At 50.9% G+C, this 18,296-nt stretch overlaps 1 long non-coding RNA gene across 1 annotated transcript; it reads right to left on the bottom strand.

Moving 5' to 3' along the window:
- Positions 1-4,524: 4,524 nt before the first annotated feature.
- LOC103889856 (uncharacterized) lies at positions 4,525-16,207 on the bottom strand. The gene is made up of 6 exons (XR_002913920.2): positions 15,784-16,207; positions 13,356-13,425; positions 11,719-11,816; positions 7,798-7,964; positions 5,585-6,649; positions 4,525-4,856 (listed from the first exon to the last, which is right to left on the bottom strand). It is a non-coding gene; the product is annotated as an uncharacterized LOC103889856 (long non-coding RNA).
- Between the last annotated feature and the right edge of the window lie 2,089 nt (positions 16,208-18,296).

Below are 18,296 nucleotides of genomic sequence, written 5' to 3'. Positions count from 1 at the left end.
CCTTGAAGAAGTCTTGAGGCTTCCAAAATGGGTTGTGCCAGTGGCCTAAGGTTGGAGGAATGAGGTGCGGAGTGATGAATTAAGTAGCGATGTGAGCACAGAGACTAGGCAGAGAGGACGTGAGGAGGACGGGTTGAGTAGAGGATCTGGAGAGAGTTTTAGGGTCAAGACTGGAGACAGACTCAACTGACTTCTACCTGACAAGAAGGGCCCAGTGGAAACACATGGAGACTCCAGGCAGGTGAATAATTTCATATCCCACCAAAGCCATATTCTTTTATTCTTTTACCATATTCCACTTTAGTGTAGCAGAAACTGATCTCTGCTTGGAGGAATGAGGGAGTAGACAGAGAAGAGGGTCCCTGTTAGCAAGTAGGCAGAGAAGAGGGTCCCTGTTAGCAACACTCCATCTCCTCTGAGCGGTTCAGCTCACACACCCCAATGAGACAAAAACTCTGCAGAGACCTTCCCCACCTTCCTTAGAGACTGCCTGCTATTATACTAGCCTGCTCTTTTGGGGGTATCCCTAATCACCCTATTGCAAACTACTCATTAAAACATGCAACAGTCCCATAGAGGAGTTGCAGATACGGTTTTCTTGGTCTCCTTTTATTTCCAGTGATGTTGGAGTGCCTCCGAAAGATGGCACCGTGGGAAGCTTCTGGGTGCTGGGCACTGAGCATGTTATCTCATTTCATCTCCCTGCCAGGGCACTATCATGAGCTCCATTCCACCTGGTGCAACTGAGGCTGAGGGCAGTTAGGTTAGCTGCCCAAGAGGTTAAGAGCTGCTGAGAGCTGCTGAGAGCTGCCATCCTACCTTGGAGCTGAGATCTGAATTCAGCTTCATCCATCTTAGTCTGAAGATCTTCACTTCCTCCCCTTCCTGCAGGACGAAATGGAAAGAAAAAGCCCTTGAGAGCAGGAGGGTAGGACCTATGAGGGGCCATGGGGGTGGAGGTTCGAACAGGGATCTACGAGCCCAGTCAGATATCCAGTGGGCAGCAGGGAGGAAGACTGCCTGCCCAGGACGGCCACAAAACAGCCCTGGTGGGGTGAGGAGGGTGTGTGGGGAGTCAGCATGGGAAAGTGAAGGAGCCTTGTTCTGTAGAGGGAAACCCCCTCCTCCGCAGCAGACACACTAGAAGTGTCCACTGATAGAACAGGGTGGGCCTGGGTCAGCAAAAAGCCCAAAAGAGATCTCTGCAGGAGAAATCTCTCCTTCGGTGCTGGAATTGGAGAGTGAATAAAGTCCTGTGGGCCAGGTGGAGTTAGCAGTGCCGAAAGCCTGGGAGGTGGCCCTGGTTGGTCCCTCTTTTCCCATCTCCCCTCCTTCCAAACCCCAGTCCCGTGAGGCTCAGCTCCAGAACCAAGGAGGGGCTGGCCTTCCATTCCTGGCCTCACCAGCAGAGGTCTCCAGAGCAGGGAGCAGAGGGCTTGGGGTGGGGAAGGGAATGGAAGGATGCCCTGTGCCTTCCGCCCTGCTCACAGATGTCCAGGGGTCCACATGCATGGGTGGTCTTGACTCATGCATAGGTGCATCTGTATTTGTGTGCATCCGTGTGGGGGTATGTAAGTGTGGGAAGTGGGTGTATCTGCATTTGTGGGCGTGTAGGTGTCTGTGGGTGCATGCATGTTTGTAAGTGTGCTGGGTGTTGTCTCTGCGTGTATGTTTGCCCATTCCTTCTTCGCACATGTTGGCACTGCTTGTGGCCCTGCGTATATCTGTGTGCACGTGAATCCTGCATGATTTGTGCACAGTTGTCTATGCTTGGGCTTGTAAGGACAGAGGAGAAAAATAAGTGACCTGGGGAAGGGGATGATTTGACATCTCAACATTCTAGGAGGCAGGGATGTGGGGTCATCTGTACTGTCCCATGTCCAAATACACTGACCCAGCCTGGCCACCTCTTGTCCCTTCCTCAGCACAGCCCCTGAATTTGTTTGTTAAAACCTCATTTACAGCAGGTGTTGCTGACAACCAGTTCCCAGGAAGCAAGGCCTTCCGGAGCTCTCTCTGTCTCTCTGTAGCTGGTAAACATTATTCTCATTGTTGCGGGGGGGCAGTGGAGCCACAGAGTATGGTGGGAAGCAGTTAGAGAGCTGCAGTGGAGGAACCACATGCCCATGGCTGGCTCACCCATGGGTGAACAAAGGCAGTGGCCATGAGGGAAAGTGCAGGGGAAAGCCCTGGACAAGGCCTAGCTCTGCTCCTGGCCTGAGGCCCTGCACTGGAGCTCAGCCAGTGCTGGGGGGCAGGCAGAAGGGAGGCCCCCTACCCATGTCATGCTGAAAATCCTTGCCACAGGGAGTAGGGCAGAGTCTGGAGCCTACCACATGATGGGAAGATGTGTTTACTTCCCACTGCTGCTGTAACAAATCGCCACCAACTTAGCGGCTTAAAGCAACACAAATTTATACAGCTCTGGAGGCCAGAAGGCCAAAATCAGCATCTTTGGGCTAAAAACAAGGTGTTGGCAGGGCTGCTCTCCTTCTGGAGGATCTAGGGGAGAACCCATTTCCTTGCCTTTCCCACTTCTAGAGGCCGCCTGCATTCCTTGGCTTGGGGTCCCTGCCTCCATCTTCAAAGTCAGCTGAGCCTGGGCAGTATAGTGAGACCCCATCTCTACAAAAATTTAAAAAATTAGCCAGTGTGGTGGTACATGCCTATAATTCCACCTACTCAGGAAGCTAAAGTGGGAGGATCACTTGAGCCCAGGAGGCAGAAGTTGCAGTGAGCTGAGATCACACCACTGCACTCCAGCCTTGGCAACAGTGCAGACCCTGTTTCTAAACAAAAACAAACAAATGAAATCAGCTGCACGTGATATCTTCATGTCTTCCTTCTGTCTGCTCCCACATGCCTTTTTCACTGCCTTTGACCTTCTTGCCTCCCTCTTGTGTGGACACTTGTGATGATGTTGGGCCTTCCCAGATAATCCATGATAATCTCCCCATCTTAAGACCCTTAACAGAATCACATCTACAAGTCCCTTTTGCCTTTGAGGTGACATTCACAGGTTCTAGGGATTAGGATGTGGACATCTTCAGGGGGCCATTATTCTAACAAAGAGGACAATCACAGACAGACTGGCAAAAGGGGGTGACATTCCTATTCCCCCCGTAGTTTCACCCAGTGAGGACCCGCATTCCTGCTGAAGAGCCCGCTGGCCCTGGAGGGCTTTCCCCTGCGCTTTCCCTCATGGCCACTGCCTTTCTCCCCGACATGGGTGAGCCAGCCATAGGCATGCGTTTCCCCCACTGCAGCTCTCTACCTGCCTCCCACAATACTGGCCCTGGAGTGAGCAGCTCTTGGCACCAGGAACTAGGGCTCACCGGCTGGGTAAAGTGTCATTGTCTTCACTTCCTACCCTCCCAGCAGCCCGTGGCCAGGCACCAGCTATGACCCCAGCTCACACCAAGCCCTTGAGCCCCCGAGCCTCCCTCATCCCCACCCAACCGGCTCCACATCCAGCCCCCGCCAGACCTCAGGCTTGTGTCCACTCTCCCTGAACGCTCTTCTCTGGCTCTCCCTCAGTCCCCTTACCCCTCTGGATTCCTGTCCTGTCAGGGCCCCCACTCCCGGCGCCAGAGGCTGTCTGCCTCTTCCTGACTGTGGGGCTCCAGCCTGCTGGCTTCAGGCCCCCCAGCCCTCTCCACACATGTGAAAACCACATGCATGGGCTCTCTTCGGCTCGCCACAGAAAGCCCAACGGCAGGACCCAGAGTGAGGAGGATCACGCACGTTAGCCCAGCCGAGCCAGTGCTGGGGGGCCCCGAGGGCACCGCCAGCCCCCCAGATGCCTTACGAGGCCAAACTCCCGTCACGGTCAGCCTCCCATCTGGGATTAGGCTGGAAATTCCAATGGCTCTCGGCTGCTAAGAAATGTGTCAAATCTTCCCAGAGATTTGGTGGAAGTGGGAAGCATTGCGTGGTAGGGGTGGGGCCACTCCCGCCACAGGACTCCCAGAGCTCTGGGGAAGCCCAGATGGCACAGTGTGTCCACAGTGACTGTGTTGGTTCCCCCCACCCCCTCTGCCTAGCTCCCCGCCCGGTGAAGATGAAAGGTGCCCGGGGCCAGGGTGCAGCTCATTTCTCGCTGGCACCCACGAGTCTGTCTACTGGTGTGCATGTGAAACTCTGACGTTTCTGATAGAGACTTGAGTTGTTTTTTACTGGAGAGAAAAATGTTGACATGACTTTGGAGGACTGTCTGCCTAGAAAATCCCCAACGCACGAAGAAAACAAGTTCCTCCCCTTCTCATACACGCACCCCTGCGCACTCACGCACATTCCCTGGAGGTCCTGGTCTGTGGGCCTCCTTGGGACCTCACCTCCGCCTCTAGCCCACGCCCATTCCGTGTGCGACAGGATTCCATAGAGCTGGGGCCTGCAGAGTCCCGGAGCAGGATTGGCCGCTGGCTAGTTCTGCGTCTCTAGGCGGAACCTATACTTATTAGGTTCCTGCAGCTGCTGTAGCAAATCGCTACTAACCAAGGGCCTTAAACAACACACGTTTATTCTCTTACAATTCTGGAGGCCAGCAGCCCAAAATCAGTCTTAATGGGCTAATGTCAAGGTGTCGGCAGAGCTGGTTCCTTCTGGAGGCTCCAGGGGAGAATCCATTTCCTTGCCTTTTTCGGTGTCTAGTGGCCACCTCTATTTCTCAGCTTGTGGTCCCTTCCTCCATCTTCAAAGAGCATCACTCTAATTTCGGCTTTCTTCATCCTGTCAACTTCTTCTCTGATTCTGACTCCTTCTGCATCCCTCTTCCAAGGACACTGAGATTAGGTTGGGCACACCTGGGTTATCCCCATCTGGAGATCCTTGATTGCACGCGCTGAGTCCCTGTTGCCCTGTTAAGAGAACATATTCACAGGCTCTGGGGATAAGGATGTGAACATGTTTGGGGGCCATTGTTCATCCTTCCATAGCCAGTGTCCCTCTCAGGGCCTCAAGCTTCAAGGGACAGTCTCCCTGGGCCTCTTCCAGCTCTGATGCTAAAACAAGAGTCTCTTGCCTTATCGGACGTCTGGTCAAATGGGCACGGCCCCTCCCCTCTCTACTCAGTGCTGAGTCCTGGGACTCATCAGAATGGAGGTCCTCTCTACCCTGCAAGCAGCCCCAGGAGTCTGATGCCCTGATTTGGGGCCGTCAGCCCTCAGCCCGTGCTGAAGGAGATCCTCCATCTGTGAAGAGTTAACCCCAGCCCAACTTAGTTTAGGATCTTAATTTCAACCTTCCCTAAGGCAGAGTCCTCCTCTGCCCACCTGTGATGTGTGGAGAAGAATCCTAGACCCTACTCAAGGCTGCTGGGTAGGGAGTGGAGATCTCTGAATGGGAGAGGCAGGGCTATGAAGCTCACTCCTAATAATAATCCACGTTGGCTTAAACTCCCAGAGCTCAGGCCACCCAGGCACAGCCTGGCCTCCCCAGCAGTGTGCTGGGCACTGGTCCCTGAGGTGCTCAAGAGCCCTTTGGAAGCCATGTGAGGCTGTTTACTATGGCAGAAGGGCTTCCTAGGGCAGATGGTACTGTGCTTTATGCCCAGAAACAGTAAAATGCTGAGTCTACCTGCACATACCTATGGGAAGATGCAGCCACAGTTTGGTTCATGTTTTTCCACTGCTTAACATTTTTTCACTCTTCTCTCCTGGATAGCTCTCAGGCATCACCTCCTCCAGGAAGTCTTCCCTGAAGTCTGCGGAAACTAAATTCCCTCCTTGGTGGCTCCCCGAATCCCACAGACAGGTTCACTGTGTCCAGGTGAGGAACGGATTATGTCCTCTAGACAAGAGAAAGCCACTCACTGCCTTGGAAGTGCTGAGAGTAGGAGAAGGGCAGTGTCCACTGAGATGGTGCTGGGCTCTGCTAAGCCTGCCCTCCCAGAGGACCCTCACCCCACCTCACCTCTCCGGCAACAGGAGGACCCAAGGACAGGAGGGAAGACTTTATGATCTTGAAGAGTCAAAGCTTCTTGTCCCTGTGAGTAGGTCAGATCACCTTCTCTTATCACCCAGATGTTGCTGCTAAACTGCTACAGGGCCCAGACCTAGGTGGGTGGCCACCTCACCCCCAGAGTGAGGTACCAGGTACCAGTGGGTCTACCCTGTATGCCAGACTGAAGGTCAGGACAAAGCTGGAACCAGCTGTGTGCAGCTGGGGGTAGGGCAAGTGTGCCTAGCTCTCTGGAATCTTTGCTTTCTCTGGTCAGATTATCCCAGCAGGGCTCCAGATCTCACCAGAACCCTTTAGTGGCTCCCTCTGCATTTCCTCTATCCACTGCCCACCAAAATAACCTTTCCTTGCAGAGGAAGGCAATAATAGCATTTCAAGGATTTCCCATTGCACTAAGGACAAAGGTAAAAATTCTTGCTATAAAACTCTGATGGCCGGTGGGGCATGGTGGCTCACACCTGTAATCCCAGCACTTTGGGAGGCTAAGGTGGGTGGATCACTTGAGGTCAGGAGTTCGAGAACAGCCTGGGCTACATGGAGAAATCCCGCCTCTACTAAAAATATAAAAATTAGCCGGGCATGGTGGCGGGTGCTTGTAATCCCAGCTACTCGGGAGGCTGAGGCAGGAGAATTGCTTGAACCCAGGAGGTGGAAGTTGCAGTGAGCCGAGATCGCACCACTGCACTCCAGCCTGGGGGACAGAAAACAAAACAAAACAAAAAAAACAAGACCCTGATGGTCTGACCTTGGCCATCTTCAATATCAGTTGCTGCTCCTGAGCCCCTCCTGCCAGCTCATTCCCTGCAGCCACACTGGCCCTCAGTGGGTTCCCTGGTGTCCATCCTCCCCACCTCAGGGCCCTTGCAACTCCTGCTCCCTTCGCCCGAAACACTGTCCCCACTCCCACCTTACCTCCAGTTTCCATATGGCTCTTATTCATCCTTCGGGTCTCAGGTTAAATGTTTCTAATGCCTCTGTCTAAATTAGAACTCCCCCCAATCACATTCTTAAACTATCCTATTATTTTTCTTCCTAGCACTGACCACAATTGTGACTGATTCGTGGTGTTTTCTATCTTTCTCCCCTACGAGGCTATAAACTCCGTAGAGGTAGGGCCCTCTCTGAATTCCTAGTGTTTTAGTCCAGTGTCTGAGGTTATCAATAGTGCCTAATACATAATTGCTGATTATTCATGAAGGGTTGCCCCACTGAATGTCTACTATGTACCAGAAACTCCTGGGTGCTGGAAGGAGCCAAAGAGGCAAGAAGCCACAGCCCATCAGCCGTGCAGGGCAGAAGTGTCAGCAAGGGCCACGTGCTGGAGTGTGGGGGTGCCAGGGCAGTCAGGTGATCAGACTCTGCTTTTTAAGAGTGGATCGACCCCCAGAGACCACCCAATCTAGTCCCTCTAAAAGGGTGCTGGGGCCCCTTTCAGAGCTCTGGGTGGTGGCACTGGAACCAGAAGCCCCCCTCCTGGTTGTAGCTCATGCCCTTTCCGTGAACCCCCTGCCTTGATGATGGCCATGTCTCAGCCACCTCTGTGTCCCCAGCTACACAGTGACTGATGTGAGGGGAGTGAGCAGGGGGCAGCTGAAGCCCTGAGACAGAGAGAGCCCACCAGAGAAGTGTCCAGAAGGCAGCTTGTGCTGGCATGACAGTTGGGTCATGTGCTGGCCTGACTCCGGAGCTGGGGCCAGGTTTTCTCATGATCCCTTCCACGGCAGAGGAGTCAAGAGAAAGATCTGGGCCTGAGTCCTGGCTCTGCCTCTTAGTAGCTGTGTGTGTGGCCACTTTGAGCTCCCATTTTCTCACCAGCAAAATGGAAACAATTGGGCACACCTCATAGGTTTGTTTTGAAGACTCAACACGATGATGTATGAGGAGTCTTCAGTTCTGCAGCTGGCCCCCGGCGCTCTCTAATGAATGGTGGCGGCAAGCACAAGTTTTCATCATCCCAGCTCCCTCACCCTTCCATCTTCTCACTCCTGTTCTATGGGCTCAACCTTCTGGAATCAGGAAAGCAATCTGATTAGACGGATTCACATTGATTCCAGCCCAAGCCTACCCAAAGAGATTCTGATTGATTCCGTCTAGGATGAGTTCTGAAACTCTTTATTTTTATTAATCTTTTTTTTTTTTTTTTTTTTTTTTTGAGACAGGAGTCTCGCACTGTCACCCAGGCTGGAGTGCAGTGCAGTGGTGCTATCTCGACTCACTGCCACCTTTGCCTCCCAAGTTCAAGCAATTCTCCTGCCTCTGCCTCCGAGTAGCTGGGCTTACAGGTATGCACCACCACGCCCAGCTAATTTTTGTATTTTTAGTAGAGACAGCATTTCGCCATGTTGGCCAGGCTGGTCTCGAATTCCTGACCTCAAGTGATCTGCCCGCCTGGGCCTCCCAAAGTGCTAGGATTACAGGCATGAGCCACTGCAGCCAGCCATAATCTTTATTTTTTAACAAACATCCTGGGTGATCCTGATGTTTAGCCAAGTTTGGGAGCCACTGGAATAAGTGATGATGAAATTTTATTTTAATAGAAGCCAACTTGTGCCCTTGAAAATAGGGGTTCGCCTCTTCCCATGGTCCCTGGAACCAACCACAGCAAGTAGGGCCCCCTCACTCCCCATGGGGAAGGTGGCATTCCTACACAGCAGCTCTAATGGATGGAGTGGGGGTGGCACCAGCTGTGTCCCCTCCTGCAGCTGTTTCAATGCCATGGCCCAGTGGAAATCACTGTGAAAGTCATTCTCCACATCTCCCAAAGCTGCACCAGGTGGCAACTGGCTGGAGGAGCTGATCCCACCAGACAAGAGGCCTCTGCGAGCCAAGGAAATACACCCACCCACCTCCACTCAGCACAGGGCTCCCCCAGATCCTGCCTTCCTCAGCCAACAACTGCCTTTTGTCCCAAATCAGTTCATCCCCCTTGACTGGGAGATGTCTTTGCTCTGCATCAGGAACAGCTCTTGCTTCTCTGCACGCTCACTCAGGGCTGTTGGCTTTGGGAGGTGGTCAGGGCTGGATTCCACCTCGGCCCAGGGACACCCCCGGGCCTGGAACAGAGCTGCTCTGGGAAAACACGGGTGGAGGGGGAAAGGGAAGCTGTGCATTGCAGCCTCTGCAGACTCCACTCCTCCCTGAGAATGACAGTGGGTGGGGCTTTCCCTGCCTCAGGTAATTCAGCTTTTTATGAGCTGCAGGGAGACGCAAAGCAGGGATTTGGCCCAGGAAGAGAGGAAAGGCACTGAATGAGAGAACAGTCCTTCGCCAAGGACACAGGACTGTTGACGTGGGAGAGATGGGCGCAGCCTCTGGACCTGCGCCACGACGAGGAGGAAATGGTTTTCACTGAAAAACAAAGTTGAAAAACAGTTTACTGAAGGGAAGAGAAAGAGGAAAGGAAAAAAAAAAACCACCTCAAACTGTCTGATCATCAAAATCATCTGGGCAGCTTGTTAAAAATACAGATTCCAAAACTCATTCCAAGTCAATAAAATATTATTCTTGGTAGCTCTGGGCTTCTTTTCCTTGTGGTTAAAAAACGCAGGTTCCAACTCAGCCAGCTTGGAAGACCCTTGGGCGAGTGGGTGTCTGGGTTGAGGGGAAGCAAGACCTATGGAGTCAACACAACAGATTATGTTTCTAGTTTTCTAGTTGGATTTGGGGGAGAAAGGAGGAAAGGAGACACAACAGGCTCAGGAGAAAACTCCTAAAACCACTTCCCTCCAGGCAGGACGGTCTTCCACTGGCTGAGCCTGTCCAATCCCTGTCTCCTTTCTCGGGCCAGTCTCCTGGTGAATCCTCACTCTCCCGTTTCCTCCTCTTCTCCCCTCCCACCGTGGGTCCCTTGTCACCCGTGGAAGTCTGAATGATGCCCCCACAGATGTTCATGTCTTTAGGCCCAGAATCTGTCCATGACACCTCCTATAGGGCTTTCACCTGTGATTAGATTAATCCTCTTGAGACGGGGACATTATCCTGGGTGATCTGGGTGGACCTCATGGAATCACAAGGGTCCTTCTGAAAGGGATGTAGGAGTCAGGCAGAAGGTGACCTGATGGAGGAGCAGATTGGAGTGATGCTCTTTGAAGATGGAGGAAGGAGCCAGAAGCCGAGAAATTGAGCCAGATAAGGCAAGAAAACAGATTCTCTCCTGGAGCCTCCAGAAGGAACCAGACCAACTGACACCTTGACATTAGCCCAGCGAGACTGATTTTGGGCTTCTGGCCTCCAGAATTGTAAGAGAATAATGTGTGTTGTTTAAGCCCCTCAGTTTGAAGTGGTTTGTTACCATGACAGCCGCAGGAACCAAATGCTCCTGACCTCTATCCTGTCCACTTTACCAGCCCGGCCCCTGCCACGGTCTCCCGGGACCAAATGCTTGCCAGCCCTAGGCCCTCCTCGGAGCCTGTCTCTCTTGGCCTCCCATCAATATGTGATATTTTCTCCATTGCTCGTTCTTAAATCTTGTGACAGCCCACTCCACTGGTGTTCCTTATGCCTTGATGCTCCTCCTTAGCCCCCTTCCAGCACTTTCCAGCCCCACCTCTTACCCCACCTTCAACATAGCCATGTGGCCAAGAGTCCTCTTCTGAACCCTCTTCTCACTCCCTGCTTTCTCTACTTCCCAGTGATAATCCCAGATCAAGGCCATGGGTCCACACCCTAATAACCATGGGTCCCTTATGCTCTCCTCAGCAAACAGGTATTAATATATTCCCTGCCTGTTGAAATCCAGTTCACCTGTTCATCCCTCAATGCCCCACTCAAATGTCACCTCCTCCAGGAAGCCTCCCCTGTCTGTCATGCCATATGCTTGTTAACAGTGTCCATCCGTCGACCCCATGGGATTGTGTGCCTAATTTATAAATTGAACTTAGAAGCTAGGATCTACAATATTTTGAGACATAGAGAGAAAAACTATACTCACATAACTTTCATTGCAGCATATTGTTGTAATTGATCTATTTTATTATTGTTGTTGTTCATCTCTTACTGTGCCTAATTTATAAAATAAACTTAGAAGCAGAGTCATGACCTAGACAGCCCTGGACTCTCAGCACCCAGCACAGTGGAACCCAGCTCTGGGACATGCTCTCCCTCCTCACTGCCATAAACACCTGAGCAGATGTTGGAGCCGTGGAAGCTGCCCTCTGCCATTCTCCTGCCTTCTGGCCTAGGCCAGGCTGTCACAGTGGGGTTCACTTCCCTTAAAGAATAAGAATAGATGTCAAGTTTCCGTTCCGGCCACACTGGCCTCCTGACTCCTACTCCAACAGGCCATCCCCTGCTGTCCCACTGGGACATGAATCATTCCTCTCTCCAGCGTATCCATGCTATGGCTGCCACCCACCTGCGTATCCCTTAGGGGCCATCTGTCAAGGTATCATGGTGCTTGTGTTCAAGCAACCCTTATTTTACCTTGTAATGGCCCCAAAGCACAAGAATAGCAAAGCTGGAAATTTGGATATGCCAAAGAGAAGCCATGAAGTGCTTCCTTTAAGTGAAAAGGTGGAAGTTCTTGACTTAATAAGGAAAGAAAAAAAGTGTATATTGTGTCAAACAATGAGATACTATGCTGCCATTAAAAATTGTATTTTCAGGCTGGGCACTGTGGCTCACACCTGCAATCCCAGCAGTTTGGGAGGTCGAGGTGGGCAGATCGCTGGAACTCAGGAGTTCAAGACCAGCATGGGCTACATGGAGAAACCCCCGTCTCTACAGAAAACACAAAAATTAGCCATGCACGGTGGTACACACCTGTGGTCCCAGCTACTTGTGGGGCTGAGGCTGGAGGATCACTTGACCCTGGGAGGTCGAGATTGTAGTGAACCATGATTGCACTGCTGCACTCCAGCCTGGGTGACAAAGTGAGAAACCCTGTCTCAAAAAATATACATAAATAAATCAAATAAAATTGTATTTTCAAAGACTATTTTAATGACCCAGGAAAATTCTTATGATGTAATTTATATGGAAAAAAAATCAAGATTTTAGACCTCAGATTTTAGCTCAGGTAGCTAGGATCTACAATATAACATTTTGAGACACGTGGAGAAAGACCATACTCACATCACTTTTTTTGCAGCATATTGTTATAATTGACCTATTATTGTTGTTAATCTTTTACTGTGTCTAATTTATAAATTAAACTTTATCATAGGTATGTATGTATAGGAAAAAATATAGTGTATATAGGGTTCAATACTAACTACAATTTCAGACACCCACTGTGGGGCTTGGGCCATGTCCCCTGAAGATAAGAGCGGACTACGGTAACACAATTTATCAAAAACACATTGCTCCCAGACACCAAGAACTTTGCAGGGATTCACATCCTTTTACTTCATAATCCCACTTCTAGGACTTTATCCTAAAGAAATAATCAGAGGCTGGGCACGATGGCTCACGCCTGTAATCCCAGCACTTTGGGAGGCTGAGGCGGGCAGATCACCTGAGGTCGGGAGTTCGAGACCACCCTGACCAACATGGAGAAACCCCGTCTCTACCAAAAATACAAAATTAGCTGGGTGTGGTGGCACATGCCTGTAATCCCAGCTACTCGAGAGGCTGAGGCACGAGAATCACTTGAACCCAGGAGGCAGAGGTTGTGGTGAGCCGAGATCATGCCATTGCACTCCAGCCTGGGTAACAAGAGCGAAACTCCATCTCAAAAAAAAAAAAAAAAAAAAAAGAGAGAGAAAGAAATAATCAGAGATGTATGCAAAGATGTATGTGTAAGAATGTTTATTAAATTATTATTTAAAATAATGAACAATTTGGAAACAGTTCACATGCCTAACACTAGGAAATTGGCTTAGTAACCAGTGTACCATACAATAGGATACTATGCAGCCGTTTTACATCGTATTTTCAAAGAATATTTTAACGACCCAAGAAAATTCTTATGATGTAATTGATATGGAAAAAGATCAGGATTTTATATATAATATGTGTGTATGCACATGGCATTACCTCAGTTTCATTTAAATGTGTATGTGTATACTAATAATGGTTATCTCTATTTAGTGTGATTACCATGGAGTATTTTCATTTTATTTCTTATACTTTTCCAGATTTTCCATATTTTTTACAATTAGCCTATATTTAGATTACAGTTTTTAATGCTATTAGTTTATTTTAATGGGGAAATAATTCATTGATTACTTGTCTGTTTTTCATTGGGGCAGGTGGAGTGGTGTGAAGAAAAGGTTGGGGCTGCCAAGCCAATGTATCTGCTCTTGGAGCCTGGGAGCTTCTTGGGTCCTGAGACCCATGTGTGTGAGGTGTCAGTCCTCTGAAATAAGTGCTGTGGCTTGGGGATGTGCTGGGATATTTTTTATCAGGAGCCTGGACCAAGGGCTAGAGCACTCTCCATATGTCATGGTGGGTCCTACCTGAAAGGGGAGGTCATTTTCAAGATCAGGTACCTGAGGAAGAAGCAGGTCTTCAAAATAGAAAGTGAACCTGAAAAGAAGGTGATAAAAATTACGATGGGACAAAGGACTTGGTGGGGTCTCTGTCCCCTCATAAACCTCCACATAGGATGGACAGGAGCTGGGAGCCTCCAGAGGGTACCTGGTTAAGGTAGGACTGGACACCCCTGCCTCAGGAAGCTGGACTGGGTTTACAGTTCTTCTGGGCACCATGTTTACGTCCTGTTGCCTTCCCTTCAGTGCCCTTATTAGTGCCACCTGGTCTGATCTTCCCAGGTTTCTTAGCTGTGCTTGTTAAAAGAAGAAAGCCTGCGTTTTGGCCAGGTGTGGTGGCTCATGCCTATAATCCCAGCACTTTGGGAAGCCGAGGTGGGCAGGTCACTTGAAGCCAGGAGTTCAAGACCAGCCTGGCCAACCTAGTAAAAATACAAAAAATTAGCCGGGTGTGGTGGCACATACCTGTAATCCCAGCTACTCGGGAGGCTGAAGCCTGAGAACTGTTTGAACCTGGGAGGTAGAGATTGCAGTGAGCCGAGATCACACCACTGTACTCGAGCCTGGGTGACAGAGCGAGACTCGGTCTCAAACAACAACCAAGGCTGGGTTTCTAGCTATGTTTGGTCCACAGAATTAAAAAGGTGGTGGCATCCCTGGGGTCCAGCCAGAAAGAAGCCGTGGGAATGAAGAAAAGTGACCCAAAGAGGAGAGTGCACAGAGGGAGGTGGAGTGAGGGCTGACTGAGCCAGCTGTCTCTCCTACCCAGGAATTCTTCCTAAGCTAAATCTTGGAGATTCTGGTTTGTAAAATAATAGCTCTCCTTATATTTGTCTATTGTGTAAGTGCATGATTATGCTAAAAAAATTAAAAATTCAAATAAGCAAAACCAAAATAAAAACAAAGAAAAAGAAGCAATCTAAAATTACCCCTTAGCTCACCACTCGTCAATGTTTTATTGTATATCCTTCCAACGTTTTTCATAAATCAATGCTTTATTTTTTATTTTTATTTATTTAGTTTTTTGAGACCGAGTTTCACTATTGCCCAGGCTGGAGTGCAATGGTGCAATCTCGGCTCACTGCAACCTCCGTCTCCTGGGTTCAAGCAATTATCCTGCCTTAGCCTCCCGAGTAGCTGGGATTACAGGCATGTGCCACCATGCCCGGATAATTTTGTATTTTTTAGTAGAGATGGGGTTTCTCAATATTGGTCAGGCTGGTCTCGAACTCCCGACCTCAGGTGATCTGCCTGCCTCGGCCTCCCAAAGTACTGGGATTACAGGCATGAGCCACCGCACCCAGCCCAATCAATGCTTTAAAAATCAGATTATTTTATATACATCTCAGCTTTGTATTATTCTGTTCATTATGCTATCTGCTTATTTCTGTGTCATTAGATGTTCTTCTACATCATTTTTAAAGGCTCAATTGTGTTTTATTTTCTGGATGTTTCACAATGTATTTAACCCATGCCCCATTTTTTGACATTGAGGTTGCTTCCGGTTTTTCAGGCTTAGAAGTCACAGTGAAGGACAACTTTGTGGCTAAATCTTTGAATAACCACCTATGTATATTCCCTAGAATAAGTCCCAGAAATAGACTCCCTGAAAGAAAGGACATTAGGGTTCGTTTCCATCCCTGGGCAGATCCTGAGGAAGGCTGGGTTGTTCCGGAGGTCTTGGTGCTGGGCCCTGCACTCCAAGCTTTGGGGCCTCCCAGACCCTTAGTGCACGTTCCACTACCCTAAATCACCCTGCCCCTCCTCTCCCCACTCTGCCCCAGGCTTTGGACTCACCCAGGAGAATGAATTACACCTCCCAGTCGGACGTGAGGCCATTTGTCTTGTGCTCTGGAATCCTGATTAGATAAAATCTGAACAGAGCACATTTACTTATTTAGTGTATTTCTGGGCGGGTGGATCCTAGCCCTTGGGGATCACCTTCTCCAGATCGGGGTGAAGAGTTTACAGGAGGGAGGAGCAGGTCACATATCCAGAGCAACCAGCTCAGGCATTCACCCTGCGGGGGCCACAGGAACCCCACTGTCCCCAGCTCAGGCCCACTCCACTCCAGCTCCAATCTCCCCAGTCCTGCCTCCCCGCCTCCAGCTCAGGAAGCTTTAGGCATTGGTTCCTCATCATATGGCTGAGGCTGGCAGAAAGAAGGACTAGGTGCCCAGTGATGTGGCCACATCGCACCTCTGGCAGGAAGTGGACTCTCTCTGACCCCCGTTGGGGGCTCTGGTGGCCTCTGTGGGACCTCTGGTTGTCTGAGCACATGCACCCTCTCCCTCTCTGGGACCTGATGCCTTGATTTAGGCTCAGACCCTGTAAATGTCCCTTGAGAGCCCTCAAGGATCCAGGGTTCTCTTGTCCTCAGAGAAGCAGAACATACCTCCTCGCCAGCCTGCAGCTTGTCCTGTGTGTCCCATCTCCTCAATTACGGAGAGACCACGGCTCCCTGAATCTCATCAGATCCGAATCTCCCCAGATCTCATCAGGGTCTCTCCCCAGGAGACACCAACTCTCGAGGTCTGGAGAGACACCTGGAACCTGTATTTTCCCAAATGGTCCTCCTGGCTCTTCCCACAGAGCTGTCTTCTTGTCCCTGGTCTCCACTGATGGGGAACAAGGCATGTGACCCCCTGGGTCAGGCAGGCCCAAGGCAGGCGAGGCAGTGAGAAGCAGGCGAGGGGATAGGGCTGCTTGCTCAGGTAACTTGGGTTCAGGAGGTTTGGCAGCCAAGCTGCCTCTCCTGGCAGCGGGGCTTGGCCAAGGGCAATGTGCAGCCACACAAAGCCATCCTCACAAAGCCACCCTCACAGCCTCTCTGGCCGAGAGTCCCCGGGCGCTCACTTGCCGGGATGCACAGGCACGCCTCTGGCCAGGCCAGGCCTGCGGGGGTTTGTGGCCTGGAGAATCAAAGAGCCGCCCTCAGCTCGGAGAACACTTCCTCTAGAAGGCTCTGGTAACAGCACACCGGGTCTGAGGAGAAAGAGCCTCTGTGGGCCACGGTGGGTCTGTGCCCACAGAAGCTCACACACCACCCCTCCTGTTCCAACACCACCCCCCGCCCGGCCCCAGTTCTCTTGCCAGCCCAGGGGACTCAGGTGGGCCAAACCTTTTCACACTGCCCCCCGCACACACACCACAGCAAGAGGGTGAGCCTCCCTCTTTCTCCACCGGGGTCTCTGGGTCCACCTAGGACGGGGATGGGTAGTGCCATAAGCCCTGGGTGCCTGTGGGCAGTGGTCCCACAGATGCCCTGCTCAGTTCCAGACATAGTTGTTATTTGGACTTTTCACATCAAAGTAATTAATTAAATATGCAATAGAATACATTCTCTTCCTCAGTCAGTGACAACCCCCCCTTCACTCAGGCCGAAACCTTGGAGAGCCGTCCTGGAGTTTTTCAGACCCATGTCCAATCCACTGGAGCATCTTGTCAGCAGGATTCCAACTTCTTCCAGAGCCCACCTGCCTCTCACCACCTCTCTGTCATTTCCCACCTGGATGATTACAACAGCCCCTGTCGAGGCCCCGGCCCCACCACGCCGCCAGTGGGGAGAATGCTTCCTCTAGAAGGCTCTGGTGGAGTTGGGTGGTGAAGGGGAGAGGGGTAGTCCAGGGCCAAGCCACACCAGTGACCCCACGTGTGTTCAGGACCCTCCTGCTCACATTTGATTTCATCTTGGCTACTCTTGTCAAGACATGCAGTTTGTTAGTCCTGAGCAAGTAAGTCCTTATTTGTATGCCCTCATATGTTATCACAAATCCCCCAGATTCTTTTTCAGATCTCATGCCCTAATTTGGGGTTTATGAAATCTACCATGCTGATAGGGACTCCTGTCTGCCATGGGGACTTTGAGCCATGACTCAGAACAAGACACTTATCAATCTGGGGCCTCTCTGAAGATGCTGAGACCAGGGCCAGTCTCAGCTGCAACGCCCTGCTTGGAAGCCACTATGGGATGATTCTGCAACAGATATCATGATGCAACAGATGCCCATGAATGACATGGGAAAGCTGGGCCCCATCGCCCAGGGGGACACTCCTGCTGTGCTCTGTCAGCAGGAGGGAGCCCCCTAGGAACTTCATCAGGACTCATTCTTTCTCTTTTTCTGTTTTTTTTTTGTTTGTTTTTTTTGTTTTTTTTTTGAGACGGAGTCTCATTCTGTCACCCAGGCTGGAGTGCAGTGGCTCAATCTTGGCTTACTGCAACCTCCGCCTCCTGGGTTCAAGTGATTCTCTTGCCTCAGCCTCCTGAGTAGCTGGGATTACAGGCATGCACTGCCATCCTGGCTAATTTTTGTATTTTTAGTAGAGATGGGGTTTCACTATGTTGGCCAGGCTGGTCTCGAACTCCTGACCTCAAGTCGTCCTCCCACCTTGGCCTCCCAAAGTGCTGGGATTACAGGCGTGAACCACTGCGCTCGGCCAGGACCCATCTTTGTGTGGGATCCCTGGCTCAGTGCTGGGACAGAAACAGGTTTTCCTTGGACTCTGTGGTGTGTGTTTGAGTGTATGTGGGTGAGTGTGTGTGTGATAATGCACCCTGCCCTGCCTTTCCCTCCCCCCTCCTCCAAACTGGAGGTGACAGTCACAGAGCCTAGCCCCTCCCTGCCACCCTCCTGCCCCAGCCCCATCTCCATTCAGGGGCAAGTCCTGCTGTGGTGCTTAGAGGGCAGCTCTTTCAGGCTTTGCTTTCGCTTAGCCTTGATTTCCAGGCCACCATGATCAGACTGGGCTCCCAGGCAGCATCGGAGCACCCCCAAATCCAGGGCTGGGAGGAGCCAGGCCATCTTGTCCAAGTAAGGACTTGAAGTTCAGAGAGGAGAAGGCACCAAGCCTGTGTCACCCGCAGGTCCATGCAGAAGGGAGATTAGAACCCAGATCTGCTTTTCAGCC

This window comes from Pongo abelii, chromosome 12 (genome assembly GCF_028885655.2).
Source record: "Pongo abelii isolate AG06213 chromosome 12, NHGRI_mPonAbe1-v2.0_pri, whole genome shotgun sequence".
NCBI lineage: Eukaryota > Metazoa > Chordata > Mammalia > Primates > Hominidae > Pongo > Pongo abelii.
Note: the sequence above shows the minus strand (reverse complement) of the source record. Positions and strands in the feature narration are given on the sequence as shown.